The following is an 18,513-nucleotide window of genomic DNA, read 5'->3' on the forward strand; positions in this document are numbered from 1 at the left end:
GGAACTCCACTTTAGGAACTATCTTTAGCGTAAAGAAGAACAAGGAGTCCTGGAAGTGATGGGTTGTGGCCCCCAAAGAGCCCTGATCTCAACATCATGGAGCCTGTCTGGAATTACATGAAGATACAGAAGGATTTGAAGCAGCCTACATCCACAGCAAATCTGTGGTTAGTTCCCCAAGATGTTTGGAACACCCTACCTGTCAAGTTCCTTCCAAAAATGGTGTGCAAGTGTACCTAGAAGAATTGATGCTGTTTTGAAGGCAAAGAGTTGTCACGCCAAATAATGATTTGATTTGGAATTCTCTTCTGTTCATTTACAATGCCTTGCAAAAGTATTCACCCCTTGGCTTTTTAGCTATTTTGTTACATTACAGTCTTTAGTTCTATGTTTTTTTAATCTGAATTATATGTGATGGATCAGAACACAATAGTCTAAGTTGGTGAAGTAAAATTAGAAAAATATATACATAAAACTATTTTTCAGAAATAAAAAACTGATAATTGGCATGTGCGTATGTATTCACCCCCGTTGTTATGAAGCCCATAAAAAGCTCTGGTGCAACCAATTACATTCAGAAGTCACATAATTAGTGAAATGATGTGCACCTGTGTGCAATCTAAGTGTCACATGATCTGTCATTACATATACACACCTTTTTGAAAGGCCCAAGAGGCTGCAACAGCTAAGCAAGAGGCACCACTAACCAAACATTGCCATTAAGACCAAGGAACTCTCCAAACAAGTAAGGGACAATGTTGTTGAGAAGTACAAGTCAGGGTTAGAAAAAAGGGGGAAGGAGTTGAGGAAGCAACTCCTAAAAAAGCAAGAGAGGAATAGGCAATTAGCAAAAAAATATAAAGTTTATTAGCAATTCACTTAAACACTGATCAAACAAAATAATTAAAAAAGTACCACCAACAATTCATTAAAATAGACAACGTTGTCTACACACACACAGATGGCCACCACACACTAATCCATACAATCCCCCCATATATAATAGTTGATGAGAGTAATGGTCACTGTTGGGTCATCTAAGGGGAAAAGATGATTGTCCTTCAAATAGCACCAGTATGAGTGAAATAAACTGAAGGGGAATGTAGGTAACCGTACGGTTATGTATACCTCTTATCCACTAAATTAATGACCAAAGGGTGTCAGTAACTGCATCAGACTTACTAGTGATGTGGACAGTTCGTAATGAGGCCTTAGACATAGAATTCACTGTAATATTACAGGTCGAAGTGGAGAGGGATATACTGGAGGGGAGTTCCTGTAATCAGGCTGTAATTGCATGGGAGCAAAAGCAGGTTCGGGGACACCAGTGTCAGCAGATAGATAGGTGTCCGCGGGAGAGCGGTATGGTTATATGTGTAATACCCTCCCAATTGGGAGGTGTAAAAAGTAAAATCTCACCGCTATGTGGATATCGGACCGCATCACCGGACAGATGAACGAGCGGTTACTGCTTGTTAATCTCCCAACAGTTGATCAGGATGGCTTCCTTCTTGATGCAGGATATCGCCAATTAAGTCCATATAGTGCCAGTCGGGTGGGGAGGTGTTAGGTGAAGGAGTAGCCCAGACAGCGCGGCCGTCACAAGGTTTCAGGGCTCTCCTGTGGCACTCCTGGAGATGGCAGAGGAATCCCCTTGGCATGTGGGTGGATCACTGTGTACGTTATAGGGAGCGTGATGGCGTCATGCTGATGCGTTTCACCCGTCACCCGGGTTTCTTCAGAGCATGCGCAGAAGCCAGAAAAACGTCCTTTAATAGCCAGAGCATCAGACTACGTAAACGAGTCAGCATCTGGTTGTCTGGGTAACTGCGCAACTAATTAACAGCCAAACATACAATGCAGACAATACAAAGTCGGCGGGCAGATCTGGGAGTGCAGGAATCCTCAAACAAAAAGTAAATAAGAAAAAGAATGATAACAAAAAGGAATATGGAAGGGATAAATAAACTTTTTAAATAAATTAATGAAACAATACAAAACAAAGCAAGGCAAGATAAACAAACCAAGCTAAAAAGAAAAAAGGGCCTACTACTGACATAAGACCAAAGGACAGCATGGATAGGGATTTTATATTGCTGTGCATGACTAAGGCGTGAGGAACACAGAGAAATTGCACTCATTATTTAATCCTCGAGGTTGCATGCTTTTTAAATTGTATATCCACATTTTTTCCTTCTGACACAAAATTCTGTCAAAGTCCCCCCTTCTCAATGGGAGGTTCAGTCTGTAAATTCCCTTGAAGGAGAGTCCAGTGGGATCGCCATGATGAAACTGGATGAAATGCAATGACAGTGGACGTTCATCATCCTTACTGAGGATACTTTGGACATGTTCACCGATTCTGATTTTAAGTTGTCTCTTGGTCTTACCCACGTAATTCTTGCCACAAGGGCAAGTAAGCATATAGATTACTCTGGTGGTATTACAATTAATCAAGTTATTGATTTTAAATTGTTTCTTCCCATCAGAATCTGCGAACACGTCCGTTCGTTCCACATATTTACAAACAGAGCACCTGCCACATCTGTACATGCCTTTCAAGGGTGGGAGTTGGCTTAACCAATTGGGAGAAGGGGATCTCTGGTATTCAGAGTGGATAAGAATGTCTTGAAGGTTGCTAGAGCGACGAGCGGTAAGGAGAGGGCGGTCGCCCACAATATTTCCAAGAATGGGCGATTCAGCCAAAATGTGCCAATGTTGACTCAATATCCCCTTAATTTGGTCCCATTGGGCACCAAATTTGGTGATAATCCTAATTGGATCCTGTGATTTATTCAGGGGTGATGGACTTTTTTCCCTCACGAGTAGGTTCTGTCTATCTGTCTGTATGGCCCTCTTTTTAGCCTCCCTAATACATGAATGGGAATAGCCTCTCTCTCTAAATCTAACATAGAGGTCCCTGGCTTCAACATCAAAGTCTTGTTTGTGAGAGCAATTCCTTTTGATTCTAAGGATTTGACCAACTGGTATTCCCTTAATCATGGACTTAGGGTGGTCGCTTGTGGCCTGTAGTAGAGTGTTAGTTGCAGTGGATTTCCTATGAGTTCTAGTAGAACTCAGCCCATTTTCCACTCCTATGGTTAGATCAAGGAGGGTGTGGGGGTGCACAGAGAAAGTAAGTTTGATATTGCAGTCATTAATATTGAATTCCTCCATGAATTTCACCAGCTCCTGTTGGGTGCCCCCCATATCATGAGCACTGTGGCTGAGGTACAGCGACGATGGGTATACAAGTTCCTCCTCCCACAGACCAAGATGCAAGCAAGCATATGAGGGGGCCCATAGTGCTCCCATGGAAGTCCCCCTAATCTGCTGGTAATGGGTTCCCAGGAACTGAAAACAGTTGTGTTCCAATAGGAATTCTAAGATCTCAACGATAAATTTGTTCTGTTGTCCCATGAGTGGGAATTTCCTCTCATGGAAAAACCGAACCGCCCTAAGGCCCCATATGTGGGGGATCGACGTTTAGAGGGATTCCACGTCGATCCCCACAATGAGGGTCCCCTCCAGCAGCGCCATAGTGTCTAGACGTAAAAGTACATCCCTTGTGTCCTGTACATTGGAAGGCAGGTCATAGACCAGTTCCTTAATTAGTGCGTCAATGAATTTCCACGTTTTTTCCAGGGGGCCATTGATGGCGGACACTATGGGTCTGCCGGGTGGATTAATTAAGGATTTATGGAGCTTGAGTATGATGTAAAAATGATGTAGAAAAAAATGATGTAAAACGTCAAAGTGTTAGGTTATAAAAAAAAATATCCAAATCTTTGATGATCCCTAGGAGCACCATCAAATCTGTCATAACCAAATGGAAAGAACATGGCACAACAGCAAACCTGCCAAGAGACGGCCGCACACCAAAACTCACGGACCGTGCAAGGAGGGCATTAATCAGAGAGGCAACACAGAGACCAAAGGTAACCCTGGAGGAGCTGCAGAGTTCCACAGCAGAGACTGGAGTATCTGTACATAGGATGACAATAAGCCGTACGCGCCATAGAGTTGGGCTTTATGGCAGAGTGGCGACAAGAAAGAAATTACTTTCAGCAGAAACCAAAATGGCAGGATTTGAGTTTGCGAAAAGGCATGTGGGAGACTCCCAAAATGTATGGAGGAAGGTGCTCTGGTCTGATGAGACTAAATTTAAACTTTTTGGCCATTAAAGAAAATGCTTTGTCTTGCGCAAACCCAACACATCACATCACCCAAAGAACACCATCCCCACAGTGAAAACATGGTGGTGGCAGCATCATGCTGTGGGGATGTTCTTCAGCAGTTGGGACTGGGAAACTGGACAGAGTTGAGGGAAAGATGGATGGTGCTAAATACAGTGATATTCTTGAGCAAAACTTGTACCACTTTGTGTGTGATTTGAGGCTAGGACAAAGGTTCACCTCAACACTCGAGTGGTTTAAGGGGAAACATGTAAATGTGTAGTAATGTCCTAGTCAAAGCCCAGACCTCAATCCAATAGAAAATCTGTGGTCAGACTTAAAGATTGCTGTTTACAAGCGCAAACCATCCAACTTGAAGGAGCTGGAGCAGTTTTGCAAGGAGGAATGGGCAAAAATCCCAGTAGTAAGATGTGGCAAGCTCATAGAGACTTATCCAAAGCGACTTGGAGCTGTGATAGCCGCAAAAGGTAGCTCTACAAAGTATTGACTTTAGGGGGGTGAATAGTTATGCACATTGACTTTTACTATTATTTTGTCCTATTTGTTGTTTGCTTCACAATAAAAAAAAAAAAAAAAAAAATCTTCAAAGTTGTGGGCATGTTCTGTAAATTAAATGATGCAGATCCTCAAACAATCCATGTTAATTCCAGGTTGCGAGGCAACAAAACATGAAAAATGCCAAGGGGGGTGAATACTTTTGCAAGGCACTGTAAAGAACTGTGAAGCAAAATAAGGGTCAGTGCCCATCAATGCAGCCTAATCAGCGCCCATCAATGCAGCCTAATCAGCGCCCATCAATGCAGCCTCACCATTGCCATGAATGCAGCCTCACCATTGCCATGAATGTAGCCTTACCATTGCCTGAATGCAGCCTCACCATTGCCATGAATGCAGCCTCACCATTGCCATGAATGCAGCCCCACCACTGCCATGAATGCAGCCTCACCATTGACATGAATGCACCCTCACCATTGCCATGAATGCAGCCTCACCATTGTCATGAACGCAGCCTCACCATTGCCATGAATGCAGCCTCTGAATGGAGCCTCACCATTGCCATGAATGCAACCTCACCATTGCCATCAGTGCAGCCTGATCCATGCCCATCTGCAGCCTGGGAGGGGGGCGGGATGAGCGCCAACAGATTACATACAGGAGAATCTTGTGTTTACTCGGCGGCCTCTTTAATACAAAGTCTCGCCTCCTATGATAGAACAGTCGTCCAATGCCAGCCCAGGAGACGAGACTTCCTATTACAGAGGCCGCTGAGTAAACAGGAGATTCCCCTGTATGTAATCTGACGGCACTCATCCCACCCCCTCCCTGTCCCCTCCGAGGAACGATAAATACGGTATAAATCTTTTATGGTCCCCCAACGAATCCCCAAGTGCCGCGCGGCACTCAGAGATTTGTTGGGGGCCACAAAAGATATATATATATCCAAATTACCAGTGGGGCCATATGAAATTGCCCAGCCTGTCATAGATTTTGACAGACTGCTGACAGTCGGGATGGACGCTGAACCTGTTCATCCTAGGCGAATGCGAATGCCAGGATTTAACACATGCGACTAAACATCCAGTGTGCATGTAGCCTTAATTATCAGTGCATCTGCCCTTGCAGTTTTCTCTCCCTGCAAAGTGCCACAAATACCTGTTGAACCTGCCAGTGAAGTCCACCTAATGCAGCTTCCTGTGATGGTGATGGCAATGAAGCTGCACCAAATCAACTAAATGCTTACATAAGCCATTCTTATGTAAGTGGTGTCTGCTTGCACTGCAGTGGGGTGAAAAAATGTTGGAGGAGGAAGCATGGCTATCAGCATTGTCAGTGCTGATTTACAATCCTGTAGCTTGTCAATCAGCACCTGACACACCTATGCCTGCTCACTGCTTTCTAGATTGACAGCACCTCCTCTGTAATGTACACTGCTGCTGGTAAATGGACGTTCAGAGGCAGTTGGCTGCTTTTTTCAGCTGCCCATGAACTCATCCAATGTTATCTTATGTGTACATGTACACAGGTTTGTTTAATGTCATTTTTAGGCAGTTGCTTTTAGAAGCTTTTCTTTGAAGGCAAAAAAATTGGTTCAGACACTGAAGTTTCGTACGTTTCAGATGCCAAACACGTCTAAACCGGCATTTAGCCACGTTTTCATTTAAAGGTGCCCTATTTTTTTTACATTACAAAAACTTAAAAAATGATAGCAAATGGTGAAAAACCACAAAAAAATATTTTTAAAACTTGTAATTGCTTGCAATGCTTCATAGACCATTTATATACCCCTAATGAGCCCATGCTCCAATCCAATACACCACTAGCATTGCTGTACATACATGTTGGAAAAATATCCTACAGAGATGCGTTGCGCAATCAATGAATGAGTCCAGTAGCAACGAACTCTGGTCCTTGCATGCAATTTCCGACGTCTTTCCAGCCTCATCAACAGCAACGTCAGGAGCATTTCCTCACATATGCTCATTATGGGATCCATAGTAAAAGCACCGAAATTGAGGTAGATAAAAGTACACTGCTGTTACTCACTCTGGTCTCACAGAATGGCTGAAATAGTTAAATAATACTGTTTTTTGTGCTTTGGGAGGGTTTTATGATGTTATCCTAAATAAATTCTCCTAGACGCAAACGCGTATAAACGCGGCTAAACACGACTAAACGCGGCATGCAAACGCGGCTAAACGGGCGTTTTTAAACGCCGGTTTCAAACTGTCAAAAAAATTGTTCAGACGAGGTTGCCTCAGCGTCCCATGTACATTAGGTCTTATGGAAACTCTCCCACTCTGAACTGCAATGTCTGGAAGGGGGATACACATAATAGACAACAAAGAAGAATTTGGCACAGTCGGGATGGGTAAATTAAGTTTTTGTTTCCTTCATGAGGCTTGTGCATCACACAGTAACTGGATTTGGTATTTGTTTAAGTTGTCATACAGGAGCCTTTGTATGTACTTTCATTTATACTTTCATTTACAATTTCATGTAACATATTTTTACCCTTGAAGAAAGAGAAGAGTAAATTGTTGTCATCTAAATACCCAAAAAATATCTCCCAAGGGCTTTTAGGCAGCAGGAACAATAAATGTACAAACAATTATATTCTCAAGATTTTTATTAGTATAAAAGTTAAAAATTTAAATCCACATACAGTTTTAACCACTTTAGCCCCGGGAGGATTTACCCACTTCCCGACCGGGCCATTCTTTGCGATACGGCACTGCGTCCCTTTAACAATTGCGCGGTCTTGGGATGTTGTACCCAAACAAAAATAATGTCCTTTTTTCCCACAAACAGAGCTTTCTTTTGGTGGTATTTGATCACATCTGCGTTTTTTATTTGTTGCGCTATAAACAAAAAAAAGAGAGACAATTTTGAAAAAAACACAACATTTTTTACTTTTTGTTCTAATAAATATCCAAAAAAAATGTAAAAAAAAATGAATTTTTTCATCAGTTTAGACCAATATGTATTCTTCTACATATTTTTGGTAAAATATATTTATGCCATTTTTATTATTTTTATTTTTTTTTACTAGTAATAGCAGTGATCAGCAATTTTTAGCGGGACTGCGACATTGTGGCCGGACACTTTTGACACTTTTTTGGGACCATTGACATTAATACAGCGATCAGAGCTAAAAGTTAACCACTGATTACTGTCTAAATGTCACTGGCAGGGAAGGGATTAACACTAGGGGGCGATCAAGGGGTTAAGTTTTCCTTAGGGAGGTGTTTCTAACTGTGGGGGGAGTGTACTGAGATCGCTATTCCTGATCACTATGGAGCGATCGCGGGTGGCCGGCGAACATCTAGGCCGTCGGCCACGTGCATCGGCTCTGGCGTCACGCCCCCTATACCTCTTAAATCAGCCGACGTACACGTAGTCGTGCCAACCTGCCACCGTACGACAGCGGCTGGTCGGCAAGAGGTTAAAATATAAGCTCTGGTGTTCCCCAATTTACAAAAATTATGATCTATAGACAAATGGCAGGTGACATTATTTACAGGAATTTCCAATAATTATTACACCTGTCCATGAAAACACGTTTCGATTATAAAGATCAAACTCTGGATAAGGACATCTTGAAAAAGTAAGGGGATTGTTTGCACCTCAACCAGAACAAAATCTAAGTTTAAAAATTTCAAGCTGTCTCTTGGCTGTCCATGACAAATAAGTAGCAAGGGTTCACCTGTGGCTCACAGGGGACCAGATGGGTAATGCTGGGAGGATGCAAAGGGCAACAAAGTATAGGCAGTCCATGCTTTCTAAGATTAAAGGGAGATCCATTCGAAGTATTGGTCAGAGGATATTATAAGGGGATCCATCCAAGATGACAATAAGAGGATGTTGTGGTATATATGGGAAAGATATCCTGTCTTGAGTTATAGTGCAGGGCTTACGATCATTATCTCATGGATAGAGCTGCCTTGTTTTCAGTTTGATCAAAAAAATATCAGGTGGTGACACCAATTATGAATGGAGTAGCAGTTGTTTTCAGGAGAGAGATATAAATGTGTATATATAGAGTAGCTTTCTCTCTCTTTATTCTCAAGACAGAATTTTTCCTCCATGGACTGCCGAAAACCTCAAGTGCAGAGTAACAAGATCCTAATGCCACATCAGACAACACCAGAATGGGTTGTCATCTATTCATCTGATCCGTTAGGAATAGGCAGGTTTAGAAGGGATGATGACATGGCTATTTGTAGTTCACTGGTCATAGCTGCCCATAGCCTGCCACTTGCCATAATATTTTTCCTGAACATAAATTGCCATTTTCCATAATATATGGTATTTTCTGATCACTTCATGTTAATTTTTGAGGTTATGTATGTGAGCCAGGTGCAGTGTCCAAGCTAGGTTAAGGCAATATATTGTAGAAAAGTTCAGCAAACAGGTCCGGCGGGAAGGCACACCCGTCCGGATCCACTTACAACCTGCGGTGAAACAGCGGTCTGAACTACTCGCACAATGCGCACCAAAGCAGGGAGCCCTAAATAGGCTCTGCCCTCACACAAGATGGCGGCCAAAGTCACCTGGGTATCAGCATCCAATTGGATAGTTGTCTCCCTGTGACTGCAGGAAATCATAGAGGAACCAAGTTCCTCACAACTACCTTCTCCTCATGCATGCGGTTAAGCATCACCTGCAGAGGAGAATACAGGCTGCATCTGCCTACATGCATGACTGTGGCTATGACAAAGGCAGGGGCTTCTGTTATTAAAATATGTAATAAACAGAAGGTTTATTAATAACTTTGGTGCAATGTACAGTAAACTAAATATTAAAAAAAAGGTATAAGTCATCCTTAGAGCGATGGGTCGATGTTAAGAGTTAGGCAGGCCATAGATGGTGCAATGAGAAAATTGCGCAATTCCCAGTCAGTGTTGATGGGGAATTCCCGCTAGCGGCTATAGCCACTGGCAATAATCGCATGTAAATATCTGACATGTTGTACCCAAGTTGATTGATAGATTGACTTGGGTACAATTAGCCTGCCCATACATGGATCGAATCTCGGTTGGTCCCTGCTGAACTGGCTGAGATTCAAACAATCTATGGCCGGCTTTAGATCTAGAGTCTTATAACAGGGATTTTACTCAGAAAAATAGAGATTACGGTAATTTGAATGATCAGACATAGTTTTATTTTTTAGGCTATTTTTTATTTATTTTCACCTATTCATTTCTCCAGTAAATCAGGTCTACCTAAATCTGATGCATCTAACGCAACCCTATCCCCATATTGACAATGCTGCTGTACTAAATGTCTATGTTGCTTCACCATCCAGAATATAGACATGCTAAGGTCTCTTGCACACAGTACTGAGGTTTCAGCTTTCGGATTTTTGACACATTTTCTGGTGTTTATGTTAGGCGTATTTGCGGCCACATATTGGTGCAAAATACTGACTGTGAACTCAGATTTTTTAAAAAAAAATTCTACCGATTAAAATGCCTGTGTGCATTTTAGATCAGTAAAAAAAAATGTTGTACTGAGCTTTTGCAAGCTTCGGTGTGCAAAGAGGCCTAAAGAGGCCATAGGTGGATGAAATTTCAGCAGCCTTCCACAGGGACCTGCCGAATTTCCATCCATGTGTGGCTGTCCAAGCTCGACAGAAGTCAATTGTTAGATTGATTTCTGTTGAATGAGAATGTTGGAAAACTTTTCTCAATCCGTAACTGCAGCCAATCAGCTACAGTGGCTCATCATTGTATTTTGAAAGCGGAGCGTCCCATTGGCAGAATACAATGTCCCGGCGGGGTGATTCCTCCATTCATCTTGCATCTATGGCCAGCTGTAGACAGAAAATGGGTTACTGGTTGGATCACCAGGTGAAAATTAGGGCAAAAAGTCTAACATTGACAATAACATGACAATCCTCAAGCTAAAAATTAAGATTGATCTTGTGGGTAAATCTATTTAACCGCTTGTCGCCCAGCTGCAGCAGTTTTACTGCGGCAGAATGGCATGGCTGGGCGAAACGACATTACCTTCCGTCTCCTCACCTTATGCGCTGCGGGCACGCATGCATGCCCCTGGTGGCCAAAAGGCGAAGCGACATGGGGTATGGGCCTCCAGATACCGCCCCCCCCCCCCCCCGTATGAATGAGTATGGGTACCCCTACCCATTCACCAAAAAAGTGTCAAAAATAAATAAAAACAGTAAACAGGTTTTGACAAAGTCCTTTATTAAAAATGAAGAATGTCTCCTGTCATAGCTCCAATGTCCAAGTCAGGCTTATTTGTGAACATACTAAGGCATAGTATAAGAGAATAGGGACAATTTTGCTTAGGGTCCATTTACACAAGGTGTGGTGGGACTGCATTGGGCTGCTATTCCAGCGCAGTCCCCCCGCACCCCCACCACAATGAGCATACAGTACTTTTTTACAGCATAGCGTGGATCATTGCATGCCAGACAAACTTTATGAAAAGTTACTATATCTTTAAAAAACAATTAAAGGGTGCCGAGATCAGGGAATCAACACTGCACTGGTCGGCCTGGACTGCACCACATATCAATCACTGTGTTGTATAATACACCGACTGGTGTGATCGGACCCTATTGGTCATTTGGAGGGACAAAATCTTTATTGTATATTTTTTAGGAGTGATTTATGTACAGCAGATTTTAATCTGACAAGTATTACTTCAGACTAAGCCTAGATTTTAACCTATGTTAGAGTTATATTATGGCGTATTGAGTTATATTCCAGTCAGTTTTTCTTTACACAGTGATAAAAATTATATTATATTGTATTACTAATTTTTCAGCAAAAAAAAAAAAAAAGATCTGCTCCATCACCAATGCATTTGTCTTTCCCAAAAAATACAACCCAAGCGGACTAAACAGAGCTGTTACTGTTATGTAAGTGTTGACTTTTTTCAAAAGTCAATGGCTAAACTATCTGTAGCACACCCCCTGGATGCTGACAAATGCAGATAATAGTAACACATGAGTATCACAAAAGGGCAGAGATTTCAAATGCGGGCTTTCAGTTTGGCTTCAGCTTCTCTATGCATTGAAAGAAACAAGATGGCAACACCCAGTGGAGAAATAACAAGGTCTTGAAGGGAGAGACTGGATTTTTTGTTCACCGCACGCTGTGCTTTTTACAAACTGAATATCTGGCAGCAGTAGACGCTGTTAAAGGAAAAGTTGTCTTGCCTTGCTTTTCCCAGATTGTTTCTATGTTTTAGTGGATTTTCATGCATTATAGCGCATTTACATGCATTTTCATTATTCTATTGGGCATCAAACTGAATAACAATGCACAGCAGAGACATTCATCATTTTTCAAACCAAATAACCTTCTTCGTAAAGCGAAACTAAAGTTCAAGCTGTCACAAACCACAAGCAGGCAAGTTCCTTATTGCAAAATAGACATGCAATGTGTCTTCTGCATTAAAATACACCTACCTGCCTGCTGGCAACAATCTCCAGCATGTAAGCTGAACTGCACATGCACAGCTCAGCTTTCATTGCCAGCATGCTCCCTGTGTGCCGGGATGACCGACCGCTATGCATTAGCAGGAATTATGCCATCTGGCACCGGCCAATGCAGGTGCCCGAGTGCTTTCACACTGGAGCGGTGCGCTTGCGGGACATTAAAAAAAGTTCTGCAAGCAGCATCTTTGGGGCGGTTTAGGAGCGGTGTATACACCGCTCCTAAAATGCCCTGCCTATTGAAACCATTGGGCAGCTCTGCCGAAGCGCCTGCAAAGCGCTTCAGCAGCAGCGCTTTGTGGGCACTAATAACCCCTTCTTCGGCCGCTAGCGGAGGTTAAAAGCTCCCTGCTAGCAGCCAAAAAGCGCCGCTAAAATGACTGTAAAGCACCGCTAGAACTAGCGGCGCTTTACCGCTGACGCTCTCACCGCTGTTTTTCAACTGCTTCTAGTCTGTCTTTGCCTAGTAAGGGACTATCTTGCCAAAAATGAAAATTCTCATGCATCGAAAGTATAAAATTGTAGCTCAAATCTTAGCACAGATGTCTAAGAAAATCAGTAGTCCAATCACACTAGCATGAAATTACATTTCCGGGGATAATCTGTACACCAGTGATGTAAAAAACAGAGTAAAAGAGTAAAGCTGGCCACACACTTACACTTTTAGTACACTTACACTTTCTAATAACCTTTTATTAGAAACCTTTTATTGCCCTGTTTATCTTTTCCCTTTTTTATGTCTTTGCATTTTATGTTGTTTTGTGACTACTTACAAAACATGGTCCTGACCACTGTTCATGGCTTTAGTGAAATTTGACTCTTGCATTTCCCTAGGATATCCTGTTGACTTCTGATAATGGAGTCATGATATGTGAAGTGCCTTACAGCCTGCTATCTTTTTCATTTAAAAAAAGAAAAGCCTCTAGTTCTAACATGGACTTAATTCTGCTATTTATGAAATCACTCTTGAATGTGTTTGGCATTGTGCATTATTATCCATAAATATGGTAAAGTCACAACAAAACATTGTTGCATCAGAGGGTGCATCAGTTCCTGTAAAAAAAAGGTCTTATCTTGCTTGGTTATTCATTTGTACAGAGCAATCATCAGAGCTACTGACTTTGGACTTCCTTATAATTATCAATATATGCAATGTTTAAAGAGACTCTGTCCCCGGATCAAAGTTTATTAGTTACTCACCACAATGGTCAGTCAGGTTGAATAAGTGCATACCTGCAACCCTATTTGTTTATTATACTGTTAAAAGTGTTTCCTGAATTCAGTGATCAAAATGCATTTAGAATAGAAAAACACACATAGGTGAGAGAATGGTGCTGCACACTCCAAAACATTTGTATAATGGAAAAATTCCCTCATGGGGTTTTTTAGCAGCCAAGAAATTATTCAAGGATCATTTAGTTAAAAATTCTTTTTTACTGAATTGGGATGCTAACAAGAACTGCAAAAAAGAGAATACATAATTTAAAAATGCATAGAAATAAATATATAATTCAATATTTCATATTTTAAACAGTACATAATTGCAAAATAAATACAGAGAAAAATGTGTTACTTAATGCTCTGTATTTAAAGCATATTTTTACATTCATTAAATTTATTTCAAGGAGAACCCAAAACCAGGCTGAATTTTTTATTTCTTTCCGTCTTCCCATAAAATAATAACTGAAATAAATCAAAAAAGTTTTTCCATGGAATGAAAAATACGTTATCGCATTTAATTAGTTTTGCAAGACACAAATCCTTTTAGGAAAGGGGCAAATGTTATGGACTCATTTAGGCCAGGAAAAGTGGTGGCCTGTAATTTAAAAATCCAGCGTTGCTCATTTTGAAGCAACACTTTATTCCAGTCTCCACCTCGATCAGAAATATGTATTCTGTCGAGAGCAACAAAGGTAACTTTTGGCATTTGGTAATGATGGTGTAAGACTACATGCCTACCCAGTGGTAGATGTCTGTTTCCAATTTCCACGCTGTATATATGTTGAGAGATTCAACGCCAAAATTGTTGTTTTGTCTTGCCTATATAGTATGCCCCGCATTCGCAAGACATTATGTAAATGACCCCAGATTTTTGGCAGTTGGCAAAGTGCTTGGGATCAAACATTTCGCCATTGGGAAGTAGGAAAGACTTTCCTCTCCTAATGAGGTAACAGTGTGAACAATGTCCACAGGGCAAGGAACCATATGTAGAAGGACAGTGTTTTTTTTAAATGGATTTAACCTTATATTCTCTCTGAACTAATTTATCTTTAATCGAAGAAGAATTTTTAACTAAATGATCCTTGAATAATTTCTTGGCTGCTAAAAAACCCCATGAGGGAATTTTTCCATATGTCATGAGCATTTGACTCTTCCGAGACTTATTTGTGCTGGCTGCTCCCTGCTCCTCCAAATTGGGACTTCGGATTAGTGGTCCCCTCACAACCTCCCAGATATTGATTGGACAACAGAGGCACTGCCTCTAAGGAATCTAATCGATCTGTAAGGGCTTGCCCTCACTATGTCCTTTGAGCTATGGTGATCAGCATAGATCATAGCCATTGTTTTCTATGAGCCTTGTTCACACGATACATGTGCAATGGTGTGTGCTGTGTTAGCTATGATAGCTATGATTAAGCACCAACATATGGTGTGAAACGTGTTAGCTATCTATCATTGCCTCTACACCATATGGACTGACTGTTGGATTTTAAATTACCAATAAAGGTGTTGTATCGGTGTGTGGCCGTCCAGGACTCCTTTTTGCTTCTTGATCTATTGCAGAGCCTGCACCTGTGTGCCCTGTTAGGGCGTGTGTTTCAAGGAGCTATTGTCTGGAGTGGCAACATTTTTTCTTTTGTCTTCATCTGGACTTGGCTGGCAGTAGGCAGCCCCATGATTTGTGGTTGCAGCCCCCACAACCAGCGGTCTGCACTCTGCTGGAGTTGGCGGCTCGATGCCTGCCACCTCCATACAGGCAACCATGTACTGTCTGGAGTTGGACTTCAGAGTTACCGAGCTGCAGAGATCCCCATGGACCCTGTCCCAAAGAGGGATACAGGACCGATCATCACGTTTGTTCAGGGTGGGGGCGGCATCTAACAGTCCAGCGCTGGAAAGCTATACAGTGGTACCTAGCTCTTAGTCCTTCTCACGGCTGTCTTTTAATCTGTGTCCATGTGCCTATTGGCAGCGGTAAGTCCTTGGGCAATCCCTGGGAGTCCCTCTGACACAGGTTACCATTAGCAGGAAGCATCTTACACACAGAGGGGTTGATTTACTACAACTGGAGAGTGCAAAATCTGGTGCAGCTCTGCACCAATCAGCTTCCAGGTTTTTTTTGTCAAAGCTTAATTGAACAAGCTGAAGTTAGAAGCTGATTGGCTACCATGCACAGCTGTCTCAGATTTTACAGTCTCTAGTTTTAGTAAATCAACCCCAGAGTGCCAGTTCCCGTCTCTTGGTGCAAACACCTGACCTTCCCATCCCATGCCATCATGATCTCACAGTATACTATGGAGTATTGTGGAGTCCACAATAGTAAAAGTCCCCAGTCCCCATGAGGGGTGCAGATTCTGTGAAGCCGGGTATATGAAACCCTCAGATCAGATCAATCATGATCATTTTGTCTGTTATCCACCCCCCCACCCCCGTTACACCTTCACATCACAAGGCCAGCTATGGAAACAGAAGGTTTGGAGGAAAAGGGGATCCATTAACTGGTGCAATCTTCATAATATTTCTTTGTCAGACTGTGTGTACACCCAGCACATGAATGGCTAATGCTGCAGCTGCTGCCCACTATCACAGGTATAATACATTATGAAGATTGCACCAGTAAATGGGTTCCCTTTAAGGCTAGATTCACGCTATAAATTTCTGTTTCCATGGCTGGCTTTGTGGTAGGAAGGTGTGATGGAATGGGGGGGAGGTGATCACAGACAAAATGTTCATTGATTCTGAGGGTTTTGCGATAGAACAAACGTTCAGCTTTTTCCTTATTTTGGGGTCCTTTCACATTGGTGGACTCCACCAAGCAGTTCTGTCTGCTCAGCAGAGGGGGGTTTTGTACACTGATCACAGCTGACAACTGAAGACAGGTCCGTGTCTACTCCGCTTGTGCAAAGCGGACACGCGTACAGCCCAATGCTCTCTATGGGGCAGTCGGATGTATACGAACCGCCTGTCTGTTTACATCTGACTGTCATCAGATCCAATCTGCCACACAGTTCGGATGCCAACGGGTGTAAACGGTCACATGTCCATTTACATCTACCTCCCCATAAAGAACAATGGTATTTATGTGGATACGAGCGTGTTTGTGTGCGTGTAAATGCAGGGGGGTTGGTGTACTAATGTGGAGGTGTGCGTGTTCCCTCCCCCCCCATCCATCCCTTCCAGCCAAGGATTCTTCTTTTTTAACTTCGCCCTCCTGGCATTTTAGAGTGGGCTTCAGTCTAAAATGCCCAGGCCTATTTTTGTCCCAGTCTGGGCCTGGTGTTATCTAACAATTTTCAAAGAACATAACACGTCAAAACGATCACATCTAGATCTAAAGATTATAGGAAGCTGAAATCATATGCAAACCTTGGCTTGTCATGTAAAAGTCACACTTGGTTCTGTCCCTCCCTAATGATCCTTTAATGTAATCAGTGTTGTCATTGACCAAAAAGGGAAGTCGGGAGGTGGAGGTCATCTTGTCATTTACAGGAAATGTCAAGCTTTGCACAACATTTTGTCCTCTATCCTCGGATCCAATTTTTATTTTGGCATGCAAGATTAAAATAGTTTTTTTGGCAGCTGCCTGCAAGATGAATGATTTTGTGTAGTGATTATACAGAAAGTGGACTTTTCCAAGGTTATCTTTATTACAGATGCTGTAATCTTTTTAACCCAGAGGACCACTTGAAATAATTTGTCAGGTCTCGAAGAACCCCTGCTTAATCCAGTTATCTGGGCATTAGTAGGAAAAATGCCCCTTCCATTGGTGGCCAGTGGGAAGAATGCCACCCTTACACATACATAAAAAGATCACTGGTGCAATGCAGCTGGCTTAGCCAAGTGGTGTTGGCCCCGGAAATATTCAAGCACCATCAAATGGCATATCAATCAGCCACAGCTCAAGGAACCCCTAACGATTTCTGAGGTAACCTTAGGGTTGTCATTTTTTTCCCCATGGGGAAAATTAGTGCATGCATACTGCTCCGACTTCCTTCACAAAGTTGAATCCTCGTGTGCACAAGCCCTCAACTGCTTGAGTTCCATGTGCTGTTTAAATTGGCACTGGCACAATGGCTCCTAGGGGTCCCGGCCACCTTCAGCTCTGGAACCGCTGGATGTAGGTGACAGTCGAGGTCCGGAATTAAGCCTAGGAGATGAAAGATACACTCCTGGATTACCAATCGTGCTACAGGACATCAAGCCAGTTCCAGCAGATGTTGGAAAAAAAAGGTGCTCCACATTCTTCTGTGTTCATAGAAGCATGAAAAAAAAAATAAGAAAAACTATCTCAGACAGTTAATTCTTACTTTTCTTAGTAATACTAAACACACACTGTTTAATTTACATTGTCCCTTCTATTTCTGTACATGGATGATGGCACTGTAATTATTTTAATAAAAAAAACACATCTAAGTACCTTTTTTCCTAATCAATTTACAGCTGTCACATGACCCGGCTCTCTCCCAGTCTGTCTGCAGGGAAACATAAGCAGGAGGAACGTCTAGTCCTCTGCTGCTGGTCACATGTTCAAAATAAAAAACAAACAGCCTTTGGACTATGGAGTTAAAATAAATAAATTGTCATACAAATATATATTTGAAATCAAATCTTTATTATTTTGTGGCAATAACATGGTGTGGGTGTATTTCTGTCAGTCACAAGCTGTGTCACGCACCTCCAGCCTGTGTTTTAGAATAACAGGGAGGTGAAGCCTCCATCAATCTACATGTAATATCCCGCCCCCATAGTGTTTAGCTGGTTAGTGAGCATGGGGGAGGAGGGAGGGAGTGGGCTCTCATTTACCACTCTGTATACGCCCACATGTGACTCTATAGTCACGTGGGCTGCTCAGATGTGATAGGGAGGAAATGCTCAGCATAGAAACTCACTGAAAACTGAGCATGTGCAGAGTTGCCACCACAGCTGCAAAATCTCTACCTGAATTGGGGACATGAACACAAGGTGGAGGTAGAGAGCAGCAGGATCAACCAGGTTTTTTGCAGAATACAGAAAGCGAATCTCATAGTGACTGGGTAACTATGAACAGCATGTAATACAGCATTTGTTAATAGTTTTTTTTATGTGGGTTTAACCACTTTAATGGTTGATATTCTTGTTGCATCAAAGGGC

Source organism: Aquarana catesbeiana, linkage group LG02 (assembly GCF_042186555.1).
Source record: "Aquarana catesbeiana isolate 2022-GZ linkage group LG02, ASM4218655v1, whole genome shotgun sequence".
In the NCBI taxonomy this organism is placed as follows: domain Eukaryota; kingdom Metazoa; phylum Chordata; class Amphibia; order Anura; family Ranidae; genus Aquarana; species Aquarana catesbeiana.